A 13,874-nucleotide genomic window follows, 5' to 3' on the forward strand; every position below is an offset into this window, starting at 1 on the left:
CCTCAAAATGTATTAATAACACAGCCTGGATCCTAACTTCTTATTTTAAAGGTAAGTGAAAGGCATTGTGATCTGGATGCAATTTGTTTAGTCAAACTTCCAGGCCTGAAATAAAACACACTTCATTTGTACACTATAATTAAAATACAGACAAAATAAAAATACAAGGAAAAAAATAGACAAAAACTGGCTTAACTAACTATCAAAATGCTTAACAAGATAATATAAATGTTAACTATTACTAATGGAGTGTTTTAATATAGTAACATCCCATAAGCAGACCTATCTAGACAAATTCAATAAAATAGATTGCCTCACAGGTCATACACCAGGTCGTCTCCTTTGTCCTGAAGCTCTTCAGTCACATCCTGAAACAAACTCATTACCCCAGCCAAATCACCTTCCTCAGTGCCTGCCTACAGAACCAACTGACCCCGCATGGACTCCGGACTACATTCAGACCAACACAATTTGGATCTGAACAGGACAACCAGTACCTACTACAAATTCAAAACCTCCAGAAACGGGTCTCCTTCTGGATCCTTCACACTACACTCGCAGCCGTGCGCCACCCCCTAACCTCTCTACAATCAGCCCGGCCTCAACTGAGGGCCACACTCTCTCAGAACTGCAAAGGACCTCTGCTGTTTTTCATCCTCAGAAGAATTCACACACTTAACAAACATTTTTTCTCCACCATATCAGACATCAAAAACCCTTAAGTACAACAAACTTTCAGGTACCCACCTCAATAGTCGGGGTTCCTCCACGATTCCAGAAGCTTCCCTCGGCCTCCGAAACTGCTTAGTCGCCGTCAGCCACATGGGGCCTCCAGCCATCACCACTGCAGGAACGATGACATTAATTCCGTCCCCGCCGCTCGACAACCAGCAGCCACAGCTGACCATGCTGCCTCCGCAACCGTCAGCCAGACCACGGCTGCCACGATCGCTATGAGATCCGCTGCTGCAGAAACCAATGCGAGGCCTAGCCAGAACATCACTTCCACTCCCCATGTTGCCACCGCCACAGCCATTTCTGCCCCCACTGACATCACTTACGCCATGAGTTCCGCCCCTTCCACCCCTGTAGCTGCCGCAACCACTGATGCCACTCACCTGAACACAACCTACGACACGTCCCCCGTGGGCCCCACAGTCACTACCTCCACCCCCCCGACACCCGGGGGAAGGAGTGTCACTAACGTAAATGATGTAACCCCGGTCCCTCTACTACCACTTCCACTCCAGTTACAGTCTCCACACCCACTCCCAGTTCCAGCCCTCCACCAGGTCCTCGCTCCCAGCCCTGCCGAGCCTTCACCATCCCCCCAGACCACCTCCTCACTGAGGACAATTGATCAGTCCTCAGCAAAGGCCTTACCTTCATCCTCCTCTACACTTGGATCAACGAATTCAACATGTGTTGTGACATTGAACACTTTTTCCGCCGCTGCCACCTCTGCCTCTGGGCTTACTTTTTCCACCAAGTCTCCTGCCCACTTTCCGAGGACCCCTTTTCCCTCCTCCAACACACCCCATCCACCCGGACACTCCATGCCAGTCAGTTACTGCCCTCGCTCTCCTTATTTCCAACTGCCACCGAGACATTAACCGCCTCAACCTGTCCACCCCCCTTACACACTCCAACCTCTCACCCTCGCAACACGCAGCCCTCCACTCGCTTCGGTCCAACCCCAACCTCACCATCAAACCAGCGGACAAGGGGGGGGGGCGTGGGGCAGTGGTTGTTTGATGCACTGTCCTCTACACTGCTGAAGCCAGGTGCCAACTCAAAGACACCTCCTACTACCATTCGCTCAACTACGACCTTACTTCCCATCACCAAATCATCATCTCCCAGACCGACACAACCTCAACACCTCAGGGGATCTCCACCCACAGTTTCCAACCTCACAGTTCAGGAACCCACACTACCCGGATCTACCTCCTACCTAAGATCCACATGTCTGACGACCCCGGCCAACCCATCATCTTGGGCTGCTACTGCCACATTGAACTCATCTCCACATACCTTGATACTGTTCTATCCCCCTAGTCCAGGAACTCACCACATACATTCAGGACATTACCCACTCCTTCCACCTCCACCTAGACTTCCATTTCCCCGGCCACCAACGTCTCATCTTCATCACGGACATCCAGTCCCTATACACCTCCATCCGCCATGACCAGGGCCTCCAAGCCCTCCATCTTTCCTTCTCCTGATGTCCCCCACCAGTACCCTTCTACTGACACTCTCATTCGTTTGGCTGAATTGGTTCTCACCCTCAACAATTGCTCCTTTGAATCCTCCCACTTCCCCCAGATGAAAGGGGTACCCAAATGGACCCCAGCTATGCCTGTCCCTTTGTCAGCTACATGGGACAGTCCATCTTCTGCAGTTACACCAGAACGACACCCCACCTTTTCCTCCGTGACATTGATGACTGTATCGGCGCCACCTTGTGTTCCCACAAAGAGGTTGAACAATTCATCAATTTCACCAACACATTCTACCCCGACCTTAAATTCACCTGGACCATTTCAGACACCTCGATCCCCTTCCTGGACCTATCCATCTTCATTAATGGTGACTGACTCAACACTGACATTTTCTACAAACCCATCGACTCTCACAGCTACCTGGACTACACTCCCTCCCACCCTGCCTCCTGTAAAAATGCTATCCCTTATTCCTAATTCCTTTGTCTCCACTGTATCTGCTCCCAGGAGGACCAGTTCCACAACAGAACACACCAGACTGCAATTTCTCTCCCATGTGATTGATAATGCCCTCCAGTACATCTCATCCACCTCTGTCTTCGAGCCCCACCTCTCCAACCACAACAAGGACAGAAACCCCCTGGTCCTCACCTTCCGTATACATCGCATCATCCTCCACCATTTCTGCCACCTACACACAGACTCCACCACCAAAGATATATTTCCCTTCCCACCCTACCCCTATCTGCTTTCCGTAAAGACCATTCCCTCCACAACTCCCTTGTCAGGTCAACGCCACCCCACCACTCACCCCAACCCCCCCACCCACCAAATCACCCTCCCCTCCAGGCATCTTCCCCTACCATCGCAGGAATTGCAAAACCCGTGCCCTCACCTTATCCAAGATCCCAAAGGAGCCTTCCACATCCATCATAAATTTACCTGCACTTCCACACATGTCATTTACTGTATCTGTTGCTCCCGATGCGGTCTCCTCTACATTGGGGAGACAGAAAGCCTATTCGCAGAACACTTCAGAGAACATCTCTGGGACACCCACACTAACCAACCCCACCACCGCGTGGCCGAACACTCCAACTCCCCATCCCACTCTGCCATGGACATACAAATCCTGGGCCTCCTCCATCGCCACTCCCTAATTACCCAACACCTGGAGAAAGAATGCCTCACCTTCCAACTGCACAGCATCAATGTGGATTTCACCGGTTTCCTCATTTCCCCATCCCCCACATTATCCCAGTTCCAACCTTTGAACTTGGCACCACCCTCATGACCTGTCCTACCTTTCCATCTTCCTTCCCACCTATCCTTTCCAGCCTCCTCTCCGATCTATCGCCATTACCCCCACCTCCATCTACCTATTGCACTCTCTGCTACCTTAACCCCTGCCCCACCCCCTCCTGATGAAGCTCATTCCTGATGAAGGGCTTTTACCCAAAACATCAATTTTCCTGCTCCTTGGATGCTGCCTGACCTGCTGTGCTTTTCCAGCACCACTCTGATCTAGACTACTTACATATGCTCCCAAACAAAAGGTGCATCTGGGTCACTTAATGAGGATCTAGTTTCAGGTAGTTCTTTATTAAGCTGCTTTTTCACTGGAACCCTCGAAATAAAACCAGCTGAAGATTAATTTAAACAAGCTTTTAGCTTAATGCCAACTACAAACTCAATTTGTACAAAATAGAAATTTATACTTTCTCACCCAACAATGCATGCCCTCAGTGCAAACTTTAATGGCAAGTCCCCCATTGATTAAAAGATTTCAGACTCCCACCTCACAGTCAGCTGGATTGGCAGCCTGGCTGGTGCAGAGGAGCTCAAACAAACATTTTAATGTATCAGAAAATATGAATTTTACTTCCCAACACATTCTGATCTCAGTATGGCTACTGGAAGATTTTGCCTGACAAGAAAATGAAGAATACATTTGTTTAATTCTCTGAATGGTATCAGGCTTGAATTATATCCAACTTGCGTGTTTAAAATAAGACTGCTTTATTCTCTGCAGGTATCTCGTTCATCTACTCAGAAGAACTGGTTGATATGGTAACATATCTGGAAGATAGCGCTATCAGCGGAGTTAACTAATTGATCTGCCTCCTGCTATTAATTTCTGCCTGGTGAGAGACAATTTGATTCGAGACACTAGACTTGTGGGTGTGTGAGTTATAAAAAGACTTGAGACACTTTCAGGACTTTTCAATTTGGAAAAAAAAACACAGGTTATTTTGTACAAGTAGTATTTTAAGTGTTAAAATATAAATAATAATAAACTGAGGTTATTATACAAGGGGTCACAAGATCCCAATAGAAGAGCTCAAGACATTCTTCACACAAAATGTGATCAACATTGGAAAGAAATGGTTAACAGCTGGCTGCAAGCTCAGAGATGTGCTTAGTACAGGTAGAAGATCCTTTTTTCCGAACATCGAGAAACCAAAAAGTTCCGGAATCCGAAGGTTTTTTGTGAAGTGTTTTTCTCATTAACAAGGTTGTTTGGCAAGCAAACATTAACCCAAGTCGACACCCACTCGATGTGTGTCACTCACTCAGATGCGAAATGGGGGTGTGGCTAAACACCGACAGGCCTGGGATTTCTCTATGAATGCCCCCAAGTCGACACCCACTCGATGCGCGTCACTCAGATGTGACGTGCGGGAGGGACATGGCCAAGCACGTTCTTAATTAGAAGTCTGCTTCTCCAGTAAGATTTTTAAAAATGTCACCATTAAACTGTCACTGATTCTGAAAACCAAAAAATTCTAAATTCCGACAAAACATCTGGTCCCGAGCATTTCGGGTAAAGGATCTTCTATCTGTATGTGGAAACAGGATGGGCTAGGTACAATCATATGGCTAAGTTGAAGAGAAGGTTTTACATTTAATTAGAACAGTTAATCACAGCAAACTGATCAAGATCAAATAGCAGGAGAGGAAGAGGTCTGCACGTGGCTAAGGCAATGGGAAACCTGAGAGAATGCTAACCAATCAACAGTTGATGATGCACTCAACTGGCCAATCTGCATCCAGAACCAGACATGCATGAGCTCTTTCCCAAACTGTGATTTGTATGAAAAGCTTTGTCAAAAAAAATCCCACAGGGAGCACTTAAGAGTGTAGACAGAAAATAAGTATCAATAGTTATTTGAGGACCAATGTCCTGGGCACCATATGGGAATGAGAATTAAGGCGTCTCTCTTGAATTGGGCACCATAAAGGTAAACTAGGTTTTCTCTATCAAGGATCTTTCAGGAGTCAATGTGGATTGAGGATCAACTACTACCAAAGGTCAGCTTAATAAAATAGTATTATAGTCATACAGCATAGAAACAGGCCCTTCAACCCACCATGTCCATGCTGACCAACAAACACTAAACTACACTAATCCCATTTGTTTGTACTTGGTCCACGGCCTACTCTGACCAGGCATTTTAAGCGCTTGCCCAGATGCTTCTTAAACGTTGTGAGAGTACATGCTTCCACACCCTCTCGGGCGGTGCATTCTAAATTTCCACTATCCTCTGAGTGAACATTTTTCCACAGACCTCCTTTAAACCACTTACTCCTCACTTTAAACTTATGCACTGTGGTCTTAGACTTGTCTGCCATGGGGAAAAGATTCTCATGCTCCACCCTGTCAATGTGTCTCATGGTTTTGTATACCTCAATCAGATTCCTCCTCAGGCTCATCTTCTGCACGGAAAGCAAACCCAGTTTATCCAGTTTCTCCTCATAACCAAGACTTTCCATCCTAGGCAACATCCTAATGAATCACCTCTGTAGTATTCCATCTGTAGAGACAAAACAACCATGATCAGACTGAATGCTGCAACAGGTTAAATGCTCATATTTGTATTATTCTTGCAAGTTCATTAACCCTTAGTTAAGTTATATCACTCTCACTACCAAACTGTCTTAAATCATTTAAGTAGGGATGCCCTTGCGTATATGACATGTTGTTGTATCACCGAACATGAAGTTATTGAGGTACTGGTGTGGAGTTTCCATTCAGTTGCACTGGTCTGACCAGTGGAAATAACCTAAACACAGCCTAACCGGTGTAAGATACTGTGGGAGTTTAGGGAGTTTATGTGAAATCTATGTGAAGTGTAAATCAAATATTGCAATTTTAAATGCTAATTCAGAATTAAAATCATGTTGGTAAGTTCCATAACCTGTATAACATCATGGTAAGCTTCTTCCAGTTGTGAGCATTAAAGCAGGTGGTACAGTGGCTCAATGGTTAGCAAAGCGCCAGGGACCCAAGTTTGATTTCACCCTCAGGCGACTGTCTGTGTGGAGTTTGCATATTCTCCCCCTGTCTGCATGGGTTTCCTCTGGGAAACTTCCTCCCACAATCCAATGATGTGCAGGTTAGGTGGATTGGCCATGTTAAATTGCCCATAGTCTCCAGGGATGTGCAGGCTTGGTGGATTAGCCATGGGAAATGCAGGATTACAGGGACAGAGTAGTGGGGTACGTGTGGGTGGGATGCGCTTTGGAGGGTCAGTGTTGACTCGATGGGCCGACTGGCCTGCTTCCAAACTGTGGGGATTCTATGATTCAATCTGAGTTCCCATGATTACAAAGGCATAGAACTAGACATGTTTAAAACATCTTAATATTAAAAGTTTTTTTTGTGAAAGAAATGAATGGGTAACATCAATGATGCAAATCGATGCTCCAATACATTTTTGTTTAAAGTTGTCATCAGTAATTTAAAATCAGCTAACTCTCAGGTGCTTAACTAAGCATTATAACTAAAAACGCTCTTTTTTTTATGATCAAACTTTTTTTTTGCTGTGTTAATCAAACTTTAACTTTATTTAATTCATAAAACAAAGGAAACAATGATATTCTTTTTCACTTCTAGATGGTGGTGTTACATTGGAGATTTTACATATGTGATTTGGCAAATAGAGTTTAAGAGGAATATTGAACAATCAGAAACAAAATGATAGTGCAATACCAAACACAATTCACATGCTAAGTTGCAGTTCAAGTGCATTTGAAATCAGGATTTATAGGATATTGAGAATGGTATGGGGAGATTAGTTGATTAAATCTCCGGGAAAACCAGAGTTGCCAAGTAATGATTAGATTACTTAAAGTGTGGAAACAGGCCCTTCAGCCCAACAAGTCCACACCGACCCTCTGAAGAGCAACCCCACCCAGACCCATTCCCCTACATTTACCCCTTCACCTAACACTACGGGCAATTTAGCATAGCCAATTTACCTAACCTGCATGTTTTTGGACTGTGAGAGGAAACCCACGCTGACACGGGGAGAACGTGCAAACTCCACACAGACAATTGCCTGAGGCGGGAATTGAACCCAGGTCTCTGGTGCTGTGAGGTAGCAGTGCCCACAACCCCAATGTACTGCTCAATCTGTCAGCAAGTTCTGGTAAGCCTTATGCAATGTCAGAAGTGTAAAATTTGTGTTAATTTCTGTTTAAAACACTCTCTGATGTCTGCCACTATAGACTTTGTGATCAGTGTTTGTGCGTGTGTGTGTCTATGTGTTTAAGTAAGGTTTGTCTCTGTCTGTCCCCCATGTACACTCTTGTATTGTTATTAACAGCAGTTTGCTACTCAGTAGCTGGTATGGCATTACCCCCACTCCCTCCAACCTCCTTTAGCAGGACATTAATTATATTAATTGTAGCATTGCACAAAATGAAAAAGTAGTTACTGTAGTCCCAGAGAACCAAGCTATAGTTCAAGAGAAATGACTGGTGGTGATTTAACCTGAGAGTCACTACACCTCAGATGTTGAGAAGGAGGGATCTTTGTGGTAAACCTCACTCAATATGGGAATTGACCCAAGATGTTGATGTTATTCAGCATCACCGAACAGCTAACCAACCCCCATCACTTTACATTTGTAGTATAAAAAAGACGCCCCTAGCAAGAGTCATAACTTACTGGAAAAAAAGTAAAAGGGTATTAAAGGTACAGAGAGAATTACAGTTGGAAAAGTTTAAATGAGGAATTCTAGAGTTTAGGGTTCAGTCAGTTAATAGCCTTGCACCAGAGGTGAAGTGTTAAGTTGTGATTGCACATGATATTGGTTGGAGGAGAATAGACATACAGAAAGCCGAAAGGGCTGGAAGAATGCAAAATAATAGAAAACAGAGTGAGGCAATGCAGGGATTTGAAAACAAGCATGAAAATTTTAAAAAGGAGTCAATGTAGGTCAACAAACATATCAGTAAATGTGACTTAGTGTGATTAAAGACACAAGCAGCAGAGTTTTGGATGAGCAGGAGAATGTGCTCTCGATGTTGGGAGGCCAGCTAGGAGATATTTGGAATAGTTAAGTCTAGGGACAACGAAGGCATGGATGAGGTTTCTGGTAGCAGATAACCAGATGCGGGACAAAGCAGGTGATGTTATGAAGTGGAAAATCAGAACTCGGTAGTGTTGGAGTGGATATTCCTGTTCCTGGCGATCAAAGTAAGGCTTTACCTCAATTTTTATGCCCTTGGAACATTTCATCAAGATGAAATAATTGATGTGCAAAATCAGCCAATCAGTTCTAGAGGCCTGTATTTTTTTTTGCCAAAGAGTATCCTTTTGATTGACGGTGTGAGGCAAAAGGACAGAAGTTGTGGAGTTTATGAGAAGTACAAGTTTCTCTTTAGCACCAGACATAATAGATTATGTGCTTTTAATCTTGTGTGCTGCAGGAAAAGAGTATTGATATGATATCCATATAAACAGTAGGGGATTCTGCTCAATGTGTATCCAAAAGAGGTCTCTGTTAGGTATTCTGGTAATTGCCACAGTGCCATCATCTCGTGCCAGCCCTCAATCATCACTGGCACACACTGGATTTTAGGCCTAATCGCTGGCGTTTCTACAAAAATCTGTTGTGACTGTTTCATACAGAAGAGGGCAGCAAAGGCTTATGTTTCTGGAGTTTGTTAACATGCAGAAGTTGATTACTCTTTTATAGAATCATAGAGTCTTAGAGATGTACAGATTGAAAACAGACCCTTCGGTTCAACTTGTCCATGCCGACCAGATATCCCAACCCAATCTAGTCCCACCTCCCAGCACCTGGCCCATATCCCTCCAAACCCTTCCTATTCATATACCCATCCAGATACCTTTTAAAAGTTGCGATTGTACTAGCCTCCACCACTTCCTCTGGCAGCTCATTCCATACATGTACCACCCTCTGCGTGAAAAAGTTGCCTCTTAAGTCTCTTTTATGTCTTTCCCCTCTCACCTTAAACCTATGCCCTCTGGTTCCAGACTCCCTCACCCCAAGGAAGAGACTTTATCTATTTATCCTATCCATGCCCCTCATCATTGTATAAATCTCTATAAGGTCACCCCTCAGCCTCCAACTCTCCAGGGAAAATAGCCCCAGCCTATTCAGCCTCTTCCTAAAGCTCAAATCCTTCAATCCTGGCAACATCCTTGTAAATCTTTTCTGAACCCTTTCAAGTTTCACAACATCTTTCTGAGACCAGAATTGCACACAATATTCCATCTGTTAAATGGTGAAAAACAACTTTCGAAATGAGTTGAGTAATTTCCACGCTTTGACCCATCAGGTTTAGCATTTTAGATTTAATATTAAAAAAGATAATTCCTCCTAGTATTTTTTTAAATCTGTAGTTTTGTATGATGTTAAGATGTGCAATTTTAAAATGTGCTAATGGAAAGGTTTTGATAATTTCATTGGAATTCCATTTCAATACACAATTTGTAATTTGCTTTGTTGTTTGTGCTCTTGTCTTGACTGTCCACAACCAAATATTTTGGGGATAATTGCTTCCACTAACTGAATCCTAGATGGGAGGATTTTTATGAAAGAAAGCCATCAAGCTTCAATTCAGTTCAAGTTTAAGATCACAAATGGTCTGATATGCAGAAAGAAGCATCTTTTGCCATCTGATATCAGGCTTCAAAACCCTGTGATAGAAGATTAGTGAATTAAATCAGATATAAGAAAAAGTATGGTGGAAGATGGAACAGATTATGACCTATATTTTCTAGCTGTATACTGATGACAATGAACCTATGATGTGCCAGACTTAAAGAGACTTAAACCGTCCTGAACTTAAATAGACTTTAGCATTAAGAAGCTTAGCTAAGCAAAATGGCCTCCCTGACTAAACCAAAACTACCTCTTCTACCCATGCATTCCTTCTGTCCCAGAGACCTTTGTAACTTCTGGTTGAATCTGTTACAATTGGACAGCAATTGTTCCACCTGATTCATAAAACATGTCTCCTTTTTAATAAAATGAAGAACCCGCTTTCTTGCTGATTTTAAAGTGTGACAGAATGGGATAGTCCTGGAATAGGTTCTTTCTCCACTTATTGTGAATGTTTTTTTTTTGTTTAGTAGTGTTCTTCTGGGACCATAACCAAAGAATGACCTTTATTAGTTACAAACTCAGAAATAATAAACAATCCTTTGTGTTAAGGCTGAACTGTTTTAAAAACACAGTATAATGATTGCACTAATTTCACCTGCAGTCTTTGTTTTACAGCTGTTTATGTTATTCTGGGTAACAATTGCTGGAACAGTCCATAATTAGGGCCATTGGCACCACTGCGAAATTATTGTTTCATGGTATCCAGCTCATGGACCCTATTTAAAGATGGTGAAATCAGATGACTATCTTGTGTGTACATGCATGGGTACGTGTGTGTGTGTGTGTGTGTGTGTGTGAGAGAGAGAGAGAGAGTGTGTGTGCGCGCATCCATCTCATGATGTCAAGCCTGGGGCTCAAGGATTAGAGATAGAACAGTCACTTTAAGGGAAGGCTTGGCTGTAGTTTTATATCAGTGAAAGGTCTCCAGAGCATGTGGGATTTGTAGGAATTGTGGCTCATCTCTACTTCACTGAGATGCTTTGGTTAACCAAGTTGTACATTTGTCGAGTGCTTTCAATAAGATCAAAATCTACTCTGTCAATACGAAAGGGAATAGGCACTGCCAGCAAGTTTTTTTTTTGTCTTTGGTATCTGTCTTATAAAGCCTTATATTATTCAGGAAAAAACAAGAACATTCATTCTATCTGCTATATTTGAAGTTAAACAAATCCCAAATGTGTTTTTTTTTAACTTCACTGTACATTAATTTATAGCAAAGGTTTAAACTATGTCCTGCAAGTTTTCTGTTCATTGGTGATTTAGTTTCAGATACCCGCGTTCCATATATGGTGTCCAGTTCTGGTCACTATGTTATAAGAAGGATATTATTAAGCTGGAGAGGGTCAGAAAAGATTTATCAGGATATTGCCAGGAATGGAGGATTTTTAAAAATACATTCATGGGATATGGGCACCACTGGCTAAACTAGTATTTATTGCCATCCTGAATTTCCAGAGAGCAATTAAGAATCAACCACATTGCTGTCGGTCTGGAGTCACGTATAAGCAAGAATGACAGTTTCCTTCCCTAAGGTTCATAGCTCCTCGAAAGTGGAGTCGCAGGTAGATAGGATAGTCAAGAAGATGTTTGGTATGCTTTCCTTTATTGGTCAGAGTAATGGGTTTAGGAGTTGGGAGGTCATGTTGAGGCTGTACAGAAGCTTGGTTAGGCCACAGTTGGAATGTTGCATGCAATTCTGGTCTCTTTCCTATCGGAAAGATGTCGTGAAACTTGAAAAGGTTCAGAAAAAAATTTACAAGGATATTGCCAGAGTCAGAGGATTTGAGCTATAGGGAGAGTTTGAATAGGCTAGGGCCAGAGACTGAGGGGTGATCTCATAGAGGTTTGTAAAATCATGAGGGGCATGGATAGGATAAATAGACAAAGTTTTTCCCTGGGGTTGGGGAGTCCAGAATGAGAGGGAATAGATTTAAGGTGAGAGGGGAAAGACATAAAAGAGACCTAAGAGGCAACGTTTTCACTCAGAGGGTGGTACATGTATGGAATGAGCTGCCAGAGGAAGTGGTGGAGGCTAGTACGATTGCAACATTTAAAAGGTATCTGGATGTGTATATGAATAGGAATAGTTTGGAAGGATATGGGCCAGGTGCTGGGAGGTGGGACTAGATTGGGTTGAGATATCTGGTCGGCATGGACAAGTTGGACCAAAGCGTCTGTTTCCGTGCTGTACATCTCTATGACTCTAACTGGTGAACCAGCTGGTTCTTTCCAACAATCAACAACAAATTCAAAGTCATCATTACACTTTTAATTCCAATTTCCATTGAGTTCAAATTCTACTGTCTGCCATGGTGGGATTTGAACCCAGATTCCTGGAACATGACCTGGGGCTCTAGATTAACAGCCTGGTGACAATACCAGAAGGCTGTTACCTCCCCTTGAGTTACAAGGAAAGGCTAGATACACTGGGACATTTTTCACTGGAATGTAGGCAAGTAAGGGGTGAACTTATAGAAGTTTACAACATCTTGAGGAGTATAGATGAGGTGAATGACAGGTGTATTTTTCCTTGGGTCGGGGATTTCAAGAGTAGGGACATATTTTTAAGGTGAGAGAAGAAAGATTTTAAAAAGATACGAGGGACAACCTTTTCACGCAGAGGACAGTTTGTATGTGGAATGAACCTCCAGAGGAAGTGGTGGGTGTGGGTACAGCTACAATCATTTAAAAAGCATTTGAATAAGTACATGAATGAGAAATGTTTGGAGGGATATGTGCCAAGCACAGGCAGATGGGACTGGTTTAGTTTGGGATTATTATCGGCATGGACTGGTTGATCGAAAGGTCTGTATCCGTGCTGTATGAGTGTGTAAAGTGATATATAACATTAAGTAATCTTGTTTATCGTTCCTCAAAATAGATTAAAGATACAAATATGTTTGTGCTGTGGAATGTAAAATGCACATATTTTTATGTGCACATATCTGAAACACATACTTTATCCTAGATTTCAGTGGTTTTCGTTCCTGGTACAATGTTGGGGGAAGTCTTTTTGAGAATACAGTGGCCCGTTTTCAATGTCTGAGGTACTTTTATGTGTTAAACAATATTAAAAACTGCGAGCAAATGTCTCTGAACATTTACATTTTTAATCCTGCACAATGCTGTTACAGCTGGAATTCTGTAGGTTACTCAGCCCAACTGCAAAGATGCAAATGTGACCCAGTGTGACTGACTGAAAGGTTTACTTCCCCTTTCAGCGCAGGTATCTGTTTTTGATCACAATCTTAGAATTGGAAACTTGTAAACAAACATTGTTGCTCCCCTTTTATGTACCAAAAACATGTTCACCCTAAGCCTTGTGAGCTGAGAAAGCTAAATAATTATGAAGGAATATGACAGGGTAGATGTAAAGAAGATGCTTCTGTTTGAAATGAAATCTAATGGAAATAATAGTAGAAGAGTAACTAATAAATCCAACTTTGAAACAAAAAAAAATGCTTTTTACTCAGTGGTGGAAATCTGGAACTCACTACCATGTGTAGTGCTGGAGCTGAATTGCATTTAAGAAGAAGTTAAATATTTACGTAAAGGAGAAAGGAGTGGAAGGAGATGCCATTCTGGTTCAGAACAATCAAAGTGGGAAGAGGCATTAACACCAGCATAGACTTAGTGGGCCGAATGTACAGTTCGCTGTAATTAACCGTCGAATGGATGTCAGAGAGGTCCTGATGGAACTTCAACAATCTCCTCAGAGCATTGAGAC

Source organism: Chiloscyllium plagiosum, unplaced genomic scaffold (genome assembly GCF_037043375.1).
Source record: "Chiloscyllium plagiosum isolate Xiang-an unplaced genomic scaffold, Cpla_swu_hap1 HiC_scaffold_6, whole genome shotgun sequence".
In the NCBI taxonomy this organism is placed as follows: Eukaryota; Metazoa; Chordata; class Chondrichthyes; order Orectolobiformes; family Hemiscylliidae; genus Chiloscyllium; species Chiloscyllium plagiosum.